This window comes from Pistacia vera, unplaced genomic scaffold (assembly GCF_008641045.1).
Source record: "Pistacia vera cultivar Batoury unplaced genomic scaffold, PisVer_v2 Contig328, whole genome shotgun sequence".
NCBI classification, from domain to species: domain Eukaryota; kingdom Viridiplantae; phylum Streptophyta; class Magnoliopsida; order Sapindales; family Anacardiaceae; genus Pistacia; species Pistacia vera.
Genome location: NW_022196144.1, coordinates 164,336 through 180,333, shown reverse-complemented (window position 1 = coordinate 180,333; position 15,998 = coordinate 164,336). Strand labels below are relative to the sequence as shown.

Sequence of the window (15,998 nt, the reverse complement as noted above, 5' to 3'; positions counted from 1 at the left end):
CGTGACTTCGCTAGAGGAAAGAATTTGGTCAAGAATTTTGTGCAGATCATTCATGTTGTTATCGTGCCCGGTGGTAATGCATTAACCACCCTTTTGCTTATCTCCCAATGAGAATGGGAATAAAGCAGCTAATAGCACATCGACACTCCATTCGAATTGAAGGTGTCGCAATTCCAGGAAATTTGCAATGTGCTGATTCGGATCCTCCTTCAAATCACCGTTGAATCTCACCGACTGCTGAATCATCTGGATGATTGCCGGCTTGATCTCGAAGTTGTCAGCTTGAAACTGTAGGTCTCGTAATACTTGACCCACTTCCATTCACTGTGGGAACTGAAAATTCCTCAGTGTCCTATTTTCTGGTTCAGCCATTTCAACTACAATTTCTCGTTTCTGCAGTAGGTGGGATCTCTTTCTCTTCTTCTCTGTTTAGTCTTCGTAAGTCCTTCAAGCTCAAGGTCAACAGGAACCACTGGTTGACGTCTTGCTCTTCGCATAAACTGGATGAACACAATTGAAAGAAAAGTAAAATCACACTCAAACAAAAATTAAAACAAAAAATTAAAACTTCATTAGTTAAACTCAAGGAAAAACCTAATGTTAACTTAAAACAGTCCCCGGCAACGGCGCCAAAACTTGATGCGCATTATTACAACATGCAAAAACTAGCAAGTGCACTAGTCGCTCAAGTAATAGAGTGATGGTAGGGATATCGTTTCCACGAGGACTGTAGTAAAGATAAGTTTCTATGGTGTTAACAAGTTGAAGTAATCGAAAATCTGGATTTGTGGGAGCAATTTGTAATTTAAAGAAAAACAAAAATGAAATCTAACAAGTAATAATTTAAAAGAAAAGGAAATGGAATTCAGAGATCAATTTAATTAAAACGGGTAGGGTTTTGACTTCGTTTTGATTATTTATGGGTTATACCTAAAAGTTACACTATTTTCACATTCACATGCAATGGTTGTAAATCGGGTTCACTACTTGATAACATACCCTCTCGGGCTATGTTTCTATTTATCCTTATTAACATTCCGCACCCAACAATTTGAAGGTTATAACTCTAAATCATGAGCACAAGAATCCTAATTTGATTTTAGTTCTTGAATCTATCTTAGCATCCAATACTATAATGGTTATTACCCATGAAGCTTAACATGAATTATTTCTCAATCTATCATGTTCTCACATACAACACTTATTCGGAGTAACACACAACCATAGCTTATTCACATGAAAATAGCACAAACATAAACTCAACCCATTTCAAATCCAAACTACAATCAAAACCTAACCCATAGAAGATTATCATAGCTAATTTAACAAAACAAAAACGGAAAATACAAGTAAACAGAATAAACATAATGAAATTAAGATGAAAGAATAGAAAACTCCCAAAAGATAATTATTCCAGTCAAAATCCGAACTTCTCCTCTAACAATCCGAAAAATCCAGCTTTTTCTCTCTAAGGAAATGCAAAGACGGCTAACCTAACAGCTCGGGACCTCCTCTCAAAAGTTCAAGTTTTCTTTTATACCTAGTCCTAAAAACCCAGTCAAAAACACGCAACACGAAACTGTGCGTTACAAAACTGAAACTTTAACTGTCGCCGCGGCGAGAGAAGTCTTCGCCGCGGCGAAGAAGAATTCTTCGCGCGGCGAAGAATGAAAAATTTACATTCGACTCTGCCCAATTTCGCCGCGGCGAAGACAAATTCTTCGCCGGGCGAAGCTTCTTCAAGAGTTTTGAAATTTACAGAACTGCCACTCTGCTTGCCTCTTCGTCCGATTCTTCGATTTCGACTCTCCACCTTGGAAACAAGCTTCATGTGCATTTTCTACTCCGGAACTCTCTACTTCTGAAATCCTTCAATTCTGAGTCAAAACTTGTCAAACGTTGTTCGTTATTCACTAAAAGAGTCCATTTTAACCTGAAACACAAAAAGTAGAGAATTACGCACCAATTCAGGTAAAAATGTACTAGAAAGTACCTGAAATCCGACAAAAAGATTAAATAAAAACTGTATAATTTACGGATTATCACAAACCAATGTTGATAGTTGACGCTGGCACTGATGAAAGGAAGAGTAAAGGCAAGGATAAGGCTAAGGCTAAATCCAAGCCTAAGCCCGAATCTCAAGATAATCTGAAGCCTGTGGGAGGTGTTAGTAAAGATGGGAAGGTTGTTTCGTTCTACTATGGCAAACTTAGCCATTGGAGGAAACATTACAAGGCCTCTCTCGAGAAGAAGTCAAAAGCTTCTATATATGGTATGCTAATTATTGAGTTTAGCTAGTCTTCTGTAACATCTTGCGTCATTGACATAGGTGTGGTTCTCATATTTTACCAATGTGCAGAGACTATAGTAGAGTAGATAGCTCACTAAATGAGAGGCGAACCTACAAGTTGGACATGCAGTACATGTTGCTACATTAGATGTAGGGACCTATTGTTTATCTTTGCCTATGGGGTTGATCTCAGGACTTATAGATTTCAATTATGTCCAATCAGTTTCAAAGAATTTTGATTCTATGTCCACTTTGGACAAATGAGAATATTATTTTGATTACTAATGGATTGTTGTCTTTTAGTATAAGTAATATTCTTTATGAAACTATTTCATAATATATAAGTTCTTAGATTAAACAATAAGAAAATTCTCAAAGTAACAATTATGCCAAGTATGGTAGAATAAGTTAAACATACCTCATTTTGGGGCTAGGCCCTAGAGGCTGTAACTCACACATTGAACCACATGCCATCAAAGTCAATAAATAAGATTTCATATGAACTATAGAGTGGGCATAAATCCACATTGTCTTATTTGAGAATTTGAGGTTGCAAAGCTTATGTCAAGAAATTGAAATCAAATAAGCTTGCCTCGAAATCTGAAAAATATATCTTTGTGGGGTATCCTAAGGAAACTAAAGGATACTACTTCTACCATCCAAAAGAGCACAAAAGACTTGTTGCTCATATTGGGATCTTCTTGGAGAAAAAAATATCTTCAAAGAAGAACTAGTGGGAGGAAGATAGAACTCGATGACATTCTAATTCCACAAGATATATCCGACGAAGAAAGACTTTATGTGCCACAAGAAATGGTTGGACATCGTGAGGAGGTTGCTCCATAGCATAAGGAACAAAGTGAACCACCTCAAACTACACAAGAGCTGTGTGGATCTGGTAAAGTATGTTGCGAGCCCAAGAGTTTTGGATTTCCCGTGACTCAGCAAGGCAAAGTACTGGTCTAACAAGACGATGGACCCATAATTTACATTGACGTTGTATTGAATCCAGATTTCACTAAATGGCTTGAAGCCATGAGATTTGAGATGGACTCCATGTACTAGAACTAAGTATGGACTTTATTGGGTCCACCTAAAGGGGTAAAACCCATAGGGTGTAAATGGATTTTCAAGAAGAAGATTGACATGGATGGTAACGTGCATGCCTATAAAGCATGGCTGGTTGCCAAAGGTTTCTAACAAAAATATGGCATCAACTATGATGGAACCTTTTTGCCAGTTGTAATGCTTAAGTCCATTCGGATTTTGCTTGCGTTTGCTGCACACCGTGATTACAAAATATGGCAGATGGATGTCGCTTTCCTAAACAGAAACCTTATACAGTATGTCTATATGACACAACCCAATGGTTTCATTCTTGAAGAGAAAGTTGGTAAGATATGCAAGTTGTAGAGGTCCATAGATGGAATAAAGCAAGTTTAAAGAATCCGGGATATTCATTTTGATGAATTCATCAAAGGGTTTGTCTTTTTCAAAAATGATTATGAGCCCTATGTATACAAGAAAGTTAATGGGAGTGTAGCTGAAATCCTAGTGTTGTATGTTGACGACATACTTCTATTGGGAATGACATACCAAACTTGCAATTGGTAAAGACTTGGTTATCTAAGTGTTTCTCCATAAAGGACTTAGGACAAGTAGCCCACATCCTTGGTATTAAGATCTATTGAGATAGATCACATAGATTACTTGGTTCTAAGTCAGAGTACATACATTGACAAAGTGCTAAAAAGATTTAGCATGGAAGAATCCAAGAAAGTATTCCTTCTAATGTCACATGGCTTTATCTCTCTAAGGACATGTGTCCTAAAACACCATAAGAGAGAGATAAGTTAAGTAGGATACCATATGCATCTGTAGTTGATCCAACATGTATGTCATGTTATGTATTCAGATTGATATCTGATGTGTGATATCAATCGAATCCAAGAAAACGTCACGGGTTCACTATTAAGAACATCCTTGCCTGAGAAGGACTAAGGACATGTTCTTAGTTTATGGAGAAGATTAACAAATCACTCTGGAAGGATACAGTGTTCATAGATCGTAAGTTGTAGTGAGCTTGAACCCTTCAAGCAAATCACTATAACATATTCTATAGTCAAAGCTGAGTATAGTGCATTGTTTAATGCAACCTAAAAGGGTGGTTTGGGTTAAGAAGTTCATCACTGATCTTAATATGGTTCTTAGCATTGTAGATCTAACAGTAATTTACAGTGATAACAATGGAACCGTTTTATAGGCTAAGGAACCATGGTCTCACCAACTGTCTAAACACATGCTCAATTGTTTCCATTCGATTGAGAGATAAATCAGAAGAAAGATGTGTAAGTTTACAGAATACCTACCAATGATAACATTTCATACCTGCTGTCAAAAGCTCTATCGTAGTAGAAGCATGATGATTGTTTAGTGTCATTTGATGTTGTATACATAAATGACTGACTATAGTGCAACTAGGAGATTGTTAGAGTAGGTGCCGTAGAGCCAATCATATTTGACTTTTCATAATATAAAATAAAGACATTTCTCTATATCATGTAAATCATATCCTTATATGTTTTGATATATGTCCTTAGAGTGGTAGAACCGTGACGAGGGAATCAAATGTTTTAAATCTTGATTGTGAGGATCCTATGATCACATATGGTGGCCATTCTAGAAACGTCTGAAGCACTAGTATCATTCTAACCTAAGGCACAGATAATACGGTAAGACTATTATAGCATTGAACAACCCTACCGAAAGGTAGTGACATATCTCACACATTAAGGTTGTTTGGTGACAACCTGGTGCAACGCATAATGCTTCTTATTTGCAAGTTCACTAGACTGACCTACCAGAGGATTCCAATGGATGGTAATGCCAGTGTCTATGGAACAGATCCTCTAACAGATCCTCTAACAGATGGTGGTGCATATGATCCTTAGACTTGAGATCACAAGAGTGTCTTGAGTACCTATTGGTATAGTATGACACTAGCCTAACTTAGTCTGATTTAGGGCTATCAGTACGGTAGTGATTGGCTGCATTGAGAAGTATATTGAGACTATGGTGGATCAATATAGAATTCATCATTCCTAGGTACAGGAGAAAGTTATTGTTAGTGTATGCCCTAGGAACCAATTGTGTCATCAGTTCCAAGGTATTATGTTTTGTATATATTTTACATATACATTTTTATCTTATAAATAGAAGTTTATATATATATGTATTACATGTGAAATGTCCGGATGATATAAATCTTTAGAAGATCAAAATCATCAAAGTATTCCCTACATAGGTAATATTAATTGGGCAATAATATTACATAGGAGGCATGTTGAATGTCTCCGTAGAATATCATGTGATGGTATTAGTGTGGGTGATTATAAAAGTTATATCACTAGGGCATTAGCATGGATAAGCGGTTAGTGAACTATTTATCGAATATGGCCATTTATGATGAATCACATGGACATTTAAACCGTAGTCAATGATGCATCATAAGATCGTACTAGTGTATTATTAATCCTTAGACCTGAGATATTATAGTTGGATTCTACGTAAACGCATATGGTTCATATGGTGTATAAACACGAGGCTAATCATGTCATGTGTTAATAAGCCGATTTGGCCATGTGTTGTTTATATGTGAGGATAAGTGATAGTCAAGATATGATCCGTTGAATTGGTATAGATTGATATCAAGTTCCTAGACAAATGTCAAGATACATTAGAAGAGGGAAATCTCCAGCCGGAGTATATAAAATGTTACCTGAAAGGTTGTTTCATGGTGACACGTTCCATATGTATTGATTGTCAATTTGATATAAAATTAAGATAAGGATTTTGACATACCATGAATCTATTCTTAATTGGGATTAGACAACAGAATGATTTGATTATACATCACATATGATTATAAAAGGGTTCGTTAGAGTTTATCTTTATTGTGACTTAGGGGTTATGAAGCCTTGCTAGATGCCTACCATAATTGGGGGAAGTTTTGCCCATAAAGAGTTATGACAAAACATATCAAAATAGACTATGATATTGGGCCCACGGCTAGGCCACAGTGAACCTAAGAGGTCACACATAAAAACTAAGGAGAATGGAGAATGGAGAAATAGCCAAAGAGAGTTAATTATCCAAGGTTGGCTTGCACCTACCAAGGGTAATAAAGTTATTTATATTATTATCATTGAATTAGATTCAATGGAGGGTTATATTAGTTATTATGGATAATTTAAGAGTTAAATTGCTAATTGGAATTAAATGGAATTCCAATTCATAATTAATCATTTTCTTTATATTAAATTGAATTTAACAATAGGTTGTAATTGTAACATATGAACAAAACAATAGGTTGTAATTGTAACATATAAACAATTTAAGGGTTAAATTGTTATGTAAACAATTTAAGAGTTAAATTGTTAATTGTAATTAAATATTAATCCAATGTTATTATTTAAAGAAGTTTAACAGCTTCATAATAATTATGGAATTACTTACAACTCCAAAAACAATTATGGAATTGTTTAAGGAAGTCCAAAACAATTATTGAATTGTTTACAAGACTACATATATAAAGAAAATTATATATCAATTTTGAGATAGAGATCAAAATTTCTAAGAACCCTAAATGTCTCTCTTGGCCTAATTCTTCTTTTACCTTGGTATGGATGCTCTTTTGTTTAATTTCTCTTGAAATTAAAAGTCTCCAAGGGTGCTAAAGACTTAAGGTAACAAGTTATACCTTATTTTCAATTTGATTGAAATTTTTTGTAAAATATGAATATACATGTTATAGTATCACATGCATCATTCTCCATGCATTCCATCTTTCAAATGGTATCAGAGCCAAGGATTTGATCCCTCATTTGTCTAAAATTAGCCAAAAAGTTCATGTTCATGTGTTGAATAATGTTGTGTAATTTTACAGATTTGTGAAGTTACATGTTAACTTGCTTTGTAAGAGTTGTAGATCCATGCATGTGTATCCTTTATATGCCATAAAAAATTGTTTTTGATCATGTTGGTTGACTTGCAAAATTCGGCCATGGTTTAAGTTTTTTAAATTTTTAATTGCACTTTATGTTCTTATGATCTTTGTTTGAAAAACATGATGGTTATGACACAAACATCAAGATTTAATTGAAATTTTAGTGTTTGATTGAAGTTGGCCAAACGAGTTTTGGGTTAAAATGTTGCTTGTTCAATAGTTGCGGCTTGAAGAATATGATTCTTGGTGATTGGGACATTGTATGGATGCTAATATGTCAATTTTGATGAAAATTGATGTTGTTCACATAATTTTGATTATGTGAAATTTTGGCCATGACAAGTTTGTAAATTAATTGTTGATTAATTAGCATACTTGTTTAGACAATTTAAAAGTTTTAATGTTTTAATAGTGATTAACAAGTTCATGGATGCATGGAGATGAATTTTGTTCATGTGAGAGATTATTGCATGTTTTTTAATTAGGTACAAAAGGGTTGTTTGATCTTCTTTGGCGTAATTTGTCATACTACATTATGTTTGTTAAATATGTGATTTAATGGACATTAAAGGGTATTAAAATAATTTGCCTTAAAGAGTTAAGGGTAAATTTGTCTTTATGCCAAGAACATGGAAAGGTAGTGTGAACACAATTTAATTGTTCATTATGTCTTTGATAAGATTAATTGAATCAATCATTAATGTATATTGATATTCCATGTGATAAGATAAGCATAAATTTACTCCACTAACTTTTCATTGCCAAATGTTGGTTGTATAATTGCTTATTTAATGTAAGTGTCACATTATACCTTGAAGTTTCATTAATGATTATTAATGGGCAACTTATTAGATATAATTGATATATGGGGTATATATGTGTTATATTAATACAATGCATATTTTTATGTTTGGTAACATGTGATGCCATATTTAAGCATGAAATATGCTTATATGATTTATGCATATTAATTATGTCATTATTTATAGTTAAGTTTTAATATTTATATGAAGTGTTGAAGCTTAATTTTATGGCATGACATTTAGTTTTAGGTTTGTAGTTTGGGGTTTATTTTTTATATTTAGTTGATACATATGGTGGATATGTATAGGGTGGATATTAAAACATTAACCTAAAACAAAACCTAATATTTAAATCTTCCCTAATTAAAATATTAAGTCTAAGCCTTCCATTATGAGTCTTTCCCATAGAATTAGAGATCCCAAGATTTCTATTATGTGAGGGATGCTAATTTATGACATAGAATTGATTATCTTAGTTCTTGGATAGAAATTCTCCTTGTACCCAAAATTTCTATTATGTGAGGGTATAATAGGAATTCTATTTTAAGAAAGCATAATGGGTCGGATTTAACTAGTGTAGGGTACCAAGATTTCTATTATGTGAGATATCCGAAACTAGAGGCAAGAAAATGAATCATAGCTTATATGGTAATATAAAAGGAAATGGTTTCCTACTTATTGAATTTAATGGACCAAGATTTCTATTATGTGAGGTTTATTAAATTTGATAAGAATTTAATTCCCTATTAGAAATTTTAATCCAGCGAAATTTCTAAATCTTTATCCAAGGAAGTATAGGATTTGAATAAAATGGTAGGAGCTAATTAAATTAGTGGGAGCTAATTAGATTAGCTTAATAAAAGACATATGTGACAAAACACTCATAATTTTTTAATTTCCTTGCAGCATCTCTCATAAAATATTAAACCGTAAAAGATGAATAATCTACTATTGAAAATCCTGGACGAGAACAAAAAGTTAGTTGGCCGTAGTAATTTCAATGATTGGCTAGGAAACTGACAATAATATTGAATTCAGAAAACGCAACCTATGTTTTAGAAACGCCCATGCCTGAACCTCCTCCTTCTAATGCTCCTTTTGATAAGCATAATGAATATAAAAATGGAAGGAAGATGAACTTAAAGCTCGCTCTTATATGATGGCATCGATAAGTGACGAGCTCCAGAGAAAGTGTGAAGAGATGAAAAGTGCTAATGAAATTTACCTCGCGTTACAAGAGTTGTACCGTGAAAATTCAAGGATAAGACAATATGAATTAAGTTCAACTTTATTTGGAATGAAGTTGAAAAAGGGTGTGTCACCAGAAGAACATGTCATGAAAATGATTAATATTCTGGGGCAATTACTTGCCATGAAAATTGAAATGCCAGACACCCTCAAGGTGGATTTAGTTCTCCAATCTCTACCTTCAAGTTTCACACCTTTCATTAATAATTATCATCTCAATAGGATTGAGAGAAAACTTCCTGATTTGTTGAATGAGATTCAACAGTTTTATGATCAGGAAAGAAAAGGTAAAAGGCAAGAGGTTGTTAGTATGGTTTCTTCTCGTAAGACAAAGAAGAAAAAGCCAATGAAATTCCAAAAAGAAATTGGGAACAAAACCCAAGGGAAAGGGGTTTAAGAAAAAGGTTGCACCTCAAGCCAATAAATCTAAAGAAAAGGGCCAATGCTTTTGGTGCAAAGAAAAATGGCACTAGAAGAGGAATTGTCCTCTCTATCTAGAAAGTCTTAAGAAGACTAAAGCTCTTCTTATTGAGAAGACTGGATCAGGTATGTCCCAATGCTATGTCATTGAATTTGAATTAAATGTTGGTTCAAATAATTTATCCTAGATATTAGTTTAGTTGCTACTTCGCACATTTGAATCAAATGTTGCTACCGAAGCCATGGGAACATGCAGTTTGATGTTTCCATCAGGACACCTTTTGTATTTGTACAATGTCCTGTATTTTGCTAAAGCCACTAGAAATATAATTTATGTTTCTATATTATGTAAATATGGTTACAGTGTACAGTTCAATAGAAATTAATGTTTAGTTTATTTTGGAAATAAACTTGTTGGCAAAGCTATCAATACAAATGGTTTGTATGTGCTAGAATTAAATGGTCATAGCGTAATGAATTCCATAACTAATAAACGAACTCAAAATGAAATTAATCCTAAATTACTTTGGCATCATAGATTAGGTCATATAGGAGACATAAGAGTAATCCAGTTAGGAGAAAGTGGACTTTTAAGTTCAGTGGGTTTAGAACCCTATCCGACCTATGAATCTTGTCTTCAAGGAAAAATTACTAAATCACCCTTTAAGAATAAAGGGGAAAGGGCCAAAGAATTACTGGAATTAATACATACAGATGTATGTGGACCATTTAATGAAATGGCCAAAGGAGGTTTTCATTACTTCATTACCTTTACTGACGATTATTCAAGGTATGAGTATTTGTATTTAATGAAATACAAATCAAAATCTTTTGAAAAGTTCAAAGAATTCAAGAATGAAGTAGAGAAACAAATTGGAAAGAGTATTAAAATTCTACGATCATATCGTAAAAGTGAATACTTAAGTACGAAATTTTGAGATTTCCTAAAAGAAAATGAAATTATATCACAATTAACTCCTCCATTTACACCACAACACAATGGTGTATCTGAAAGGAGAAATCATATTTTATTGGATATGGTACGATCGATGATGACTTTTACGGACTTGCTGATTTACTTGTGGGGGTATGCCCTACAAACAGTAGTGCATATTTTAAATAGAGCATAATCTAAATCAATCCAGACAACACCATATGAAGTATGGTGTGGCAAACCACCTAGTCTTAACTATTTAAAAGTCTAGGGTTGTCTAGCTTATGTCAAGACTGTCAAAACAGATAAGTTGGACGTAAGATCTGAAAAAGGTCGGTTTATAGGTTATCCTAAAGAAAGTTTAGGATATTATTTTTAATTCTCTACTGATCAAAGAATCTCAATCAGTAGAAATGCACATTTCCTTAAGAAAGAATTCTTAGAAGAATGAGGTACAGGAAGAAAAATTGAACTCAAGGAATATTCTGAAGAGTCTCAAATCGATAATACTCAGATACGTGAACCAGATCAAGAACCTTTAACGCATGACACAATAGTTCCAGCCCGTAAATCTTCAAGAATATCTCAACCTCCAAAGAGATATTATGGCTTTCTACATGAAAAAGTTTTTGAATCTTTTTCAGTGGGAGAAGTTGATCATGGAGATGATCCTAAAACTTATGAAGAAGCGATATTAGATATCGATTCTGGAAGATGGCTAGAAGCGATGAATTCTGAAATAGAATCCATGCACGCTAATCAAGTTTGGACACTTATTGACCCTTTAGAAGGAATAGTTCTCATTGGTTGTAAATGGGTCTTCAAGAGAAAGGTGGCAAAGATGGAAAGGTAGAGACCTATAAGGCTAGACTGGTAGTGAAAGGTTATACTCAGAAACAAGGTTGGATTATGAGCAAACTTTTTCACCAGTTGCAATGCTTAAATCCATCAGAATCTTGCTAGCCATAGCAGCACACTATGATTATGAAATTTGGCAAATGGATGTCAAGACCGCGTTCTTCAATGGATTTGTTAAGGAAAACATATATATGCAACAACTTGAAGGTTTTATATCCAGTATTGAAAGACATAAGGTGTGCAAATTACATAGATCCATTTATGGATTGAAACAAGCTTCTAGAAGCTGGAATATCCAGTTTGATGAAACGATCAAGACTTTTGGTTTCATAAAGAATTCAGATGAACCGTGTGTATATAAATGGGTAAAAGATCATGTCTCGATTTTCCTCATATAATATTTAGATGACATATTGTTAATGGGAAATGATATTGGGATGATGATCAAAGTTAAGATGTGGTTATCAAAGGCTTTCTCAATGAAAGATTTGGGAGAAGCAAATTATATCCTAGGAATTTGCATCGATAGAAATAGAGCGAAAGGATTGATAGGGTTATCTCAAAGCATTTATATAGAGAAAATGTTGAAGAAGTTCAACATGCAAGATTCCAAAAGAGGCTTTTTGCCTTGCAGTCATGGACTACATCTTTCTAAGGATATAAGTCCTAAGACTGATCAGGAGCGACAACAGATGTGTAATATACCCTACGCTTCAGTCGTAGGTAGTCTTATGTACGCAATGCTATGTACAAGGCCTGATATAGCCTATGTTGTAAGTGTTGTGAGCAAATATCAATCAAATCCAGGAGAGAAACACTGGTTAGCAGTTAAAACAATATTTAAGTACTTGAGAAGGACTAAAGATTTAATACTGAGTCTGGAGGTTCAAAATTAAAAATCCAGGGATACTCAGATTCTGATTTTCAATCAAATGTAGATGATAGAAAGTCTACATCTGGACTCATCTTTACATGTAATGGAGAAGTGTTAGTTGGAAAAGTTCCAAGCAGTCGACCACTGCCGACTCCACCACAGAAGCTGAATATATTGTCGCTTCAGAAGCAGCAAAAGAAGGTGTGTGAATATGCAAATTTGTAGTTGAACTTGACATGGTTTTGAACATGACTTATCTGATAACCTTGTTCTGCAACAATAATAGTGCTATTGCACAAGAAAAGGAACGAAGAGCATACTAGAAATCAAAACATATTCAGCATAAATATCATATTTTGAGAGAGCTTGTTAAAGCTAGAGAAATTTTGGTGCAAAAAACACCTTCAGCGGATAATGTAGCTAACCCATTTACTAAACCGATGACATAAAAGCAATTAGATCATCATCTTGAGAAGATGAGTATTAGATACCACGACGATTGGTTCTAGTGCAAGTGGAAGTTTTGTTAGTGTATGCCCTAGGAACCAATCGTGTCACCGGTTCCAAGGTATTATGTTTTGTATATATATAATATATATATATATATATTATATAATATATAATATATATATATTTATAGATATATATATAATATATGTTAATGTATATATTTTGTATATACATTTTTATCTTATCAATAGAAGAAAGTGTTCTTATTTCACATGTGGTTTATTGCTTCATTTATATATATGTATTACATGTGAAATTTCCGGATGATACAAATCTTTAGAAGATCAAAATCATCAAATTATTCCCTACATAGGTATATTAATTGGGCAATAATATTACATAGTAGGCATGCTGAATGCCTCCGTAGAATATCATGTGATGGTACTAGTGTGGGTGATTATAAAAGTTATATCACTAGGGCATTAGCATGGATAAACGGTCAGTGAACTATTTATCAAATATGGTTATTTATGATGAATCACATGGACATTTACAATGTAGTCAATGATGCATCATAAGATCGTATTAGTGTATCATTAATTTTTAGACCTGAGATATCACGGTTGGATTTTGCATAAACGCATATGGTTCATATGTGATAAGCACGAGACTAATCATGTCATGTGTTAATAAGCCGATTTGACCATGTGTTGTTTATGTGTGAGGACAAATGATAGTCAAAATTTCTAGAATTCAAAGATGTGCAATTGCTTATCTTGGTCCTATAGTAGCTCCGCCACTACTTATGCCTCGACTTGGAGATTACATATTGCTAACACTGCTAATACATACATTTGAGCAAAATCTAATATTACATTCTAAAAATAATGTTCCACATGCAAGGCCACCACTTTGTTCGTTTTGCTAAAATACGAATAATGCGTAGGCGTTATGTCATTAACTGATATTAATTAACAATATCCTTAGTCAAACATATATGAAACATGTAAAAGAAACTAACAATTGAAGAATAGATACAATGGCGAATGACTTGTTATAAATTTGCGGCATTAGCTTTCTTCAATGCATTAGAAATATGGTCTTGTAGAACTAGGATTTCATAATTACTCATCGAAAAAGACTATAGCGAGAAAGTAACAACAATAAAAGAAGAAGGGAAAACATGGTGAAATCGATTGACATAGCAAAAGTTATGTTTTCATTGGTATTGTTTGTATCAACAGCTAGAGCTTAGTCAATTTTCAACGTGACAAAAGTTGGCGCCAAAGCCAATGGACCAGATATCAATGTGGTACTACTCCAACACAATAAAAATACGTATGCATAAGGATTTCTATTTTGTTCATCTCCAAATTAATCTCCTTTATAACGTACCGTTTCTTGTCTCAGGCTTTAACGAGTACATGGAAAAAAGCATGTGGAACCGCTAGGCTAAGCAATGTTTTGATTCCAAAAGGGATATTCTCATTAAGTCCAATGACCTTAGAAGGTCCTTGCAAGGCTACTATTGAGGTTCAAGTTCAAGGCATCCTCAAGGCCCTATCGGGCACTGGCAAAACGACGGAGGATGGCGATTAGGTTACTTTCCAACGCATTGAAGGCTTCACATTGTCAGGTGGTGGATTTTTTTACAACCAAGGAGTCTCGTCTTGGGGAGCCTATTGCAATGATTATTGCAAGCAGCTTCCTATTGTAAGTTTATTATCCAGTCGTATATATCTTGCTATACTAATTAAAGAGTATGCTATACGTATGGCACTAACAACGCTTGTTTCAATCCTATGCACAGAATATGAGGTCTGACTTCATTACAAACGGGTTGGTCTAAGATGTAACTTCTTTAAACAGCAAACAATTTCATGTTAACGTCCTAGGTTGCAAGAACGTTAGTTTCTGTCGCTTAACCGTCATCGCACCGGCAGATAGCAAAAACACCGATGGCATCCACATCAAAAGATCTAGTGGAATTGAAATTACATAGTCAAAAATTGCAACAGGTGATGATTGCATTTCCATTGGTAGTGGAGCCCAGAATGTTTCAATTACCAAAGTTACATGCGGACTTGGTCATGGCATCAGATGTATCAATTACCAAAGTATTACCAAAGTTACATGCGGACTTGGTCATGGCATCAGATGTATCAATTACCAAAGTTACTTGAGGACTTGGTTATGGCATCAACGTCGGAAGTCTAGGATAGTATGAGAAAGAACAACCTATAGTCGGAATCACTGTCAAGGGTTATACTCTCACTAATACCGACAACGGTAAGAGAATCAAAACTTGGCCAGCTTCCTATGCAGGCTCTGCATCCAACATGCACTTCGAGGACCTTACTATGGTTAATGTCAGCAATCCTATCATCTTTGATCAAGCCTATTGCCCACACAATGACTGCAGTGCAAAGGTATAAAAAAAAATCAAATTTCTTTGTTTCTTTCTTTTGTGTTTATCAAGTCTCATGACATTGACCGTATCAGTTCCATAATGCTTTATTCTATTTTCTTCAGCTTCCATCGCACATAAAGATCAACGTTGTTAGCTTCAAGAACATTCAAGGTACTTCTGCAACTCCAGTTGTTGTAACGCTTGCTTGTAGTAGTGGTGTATGTTAGTAAAACAAAGGCTGTGGAAAAACAAAAAAATTTTGCCCATCGATTACTCTGATTTCGCCAAGATCAAGGTCTAATATATATATATTACGTGCTTAAATTGAAATAATGAAAATTCATACAAGGATTCAATTATACCTACGATTGGAGGCTCCGTCAATATCTCTAAATGTGATCTCACTACCGATTCAAGAATAGAATCAAACTCACATTGTCCACATGAAGACAATACACCAATAATCAAGAATTAATTTTGCTAGAATTAATTCTTGGCTTTAAGGAGTCAAGCAATGGAAGAAAGTGTGTAGAGAAAAGAAGAGAAAAATTCTCTTCAAAAGGCTCTCCACGGCCACACAATGAATTAGGCTGAGAAAACCTAATTTTTCTTTACTTATGTAATAAGTAAAATATCTATTCCACCCCTCAAGTTTAGTATCAACCAAACAGTAGATAGAACTGCATATTGACCCTTATTTAATTAT

The 15,998-nt window shown here is 34.2% G+C and overlaps 1 pseudogene; it reads left to right on the top strand.

Annotated features, from left to right (window-relative positions):
- Positions 1-9,257: 9,257 nt before the first annotated feature.
- LOC116137477 lies at positions 9,258-15,519 on the top strand (annotated as a pseudogene).
- The last annotated feature ends 479 nt before the right edge of the window (positions 15,520-15,998 follow it).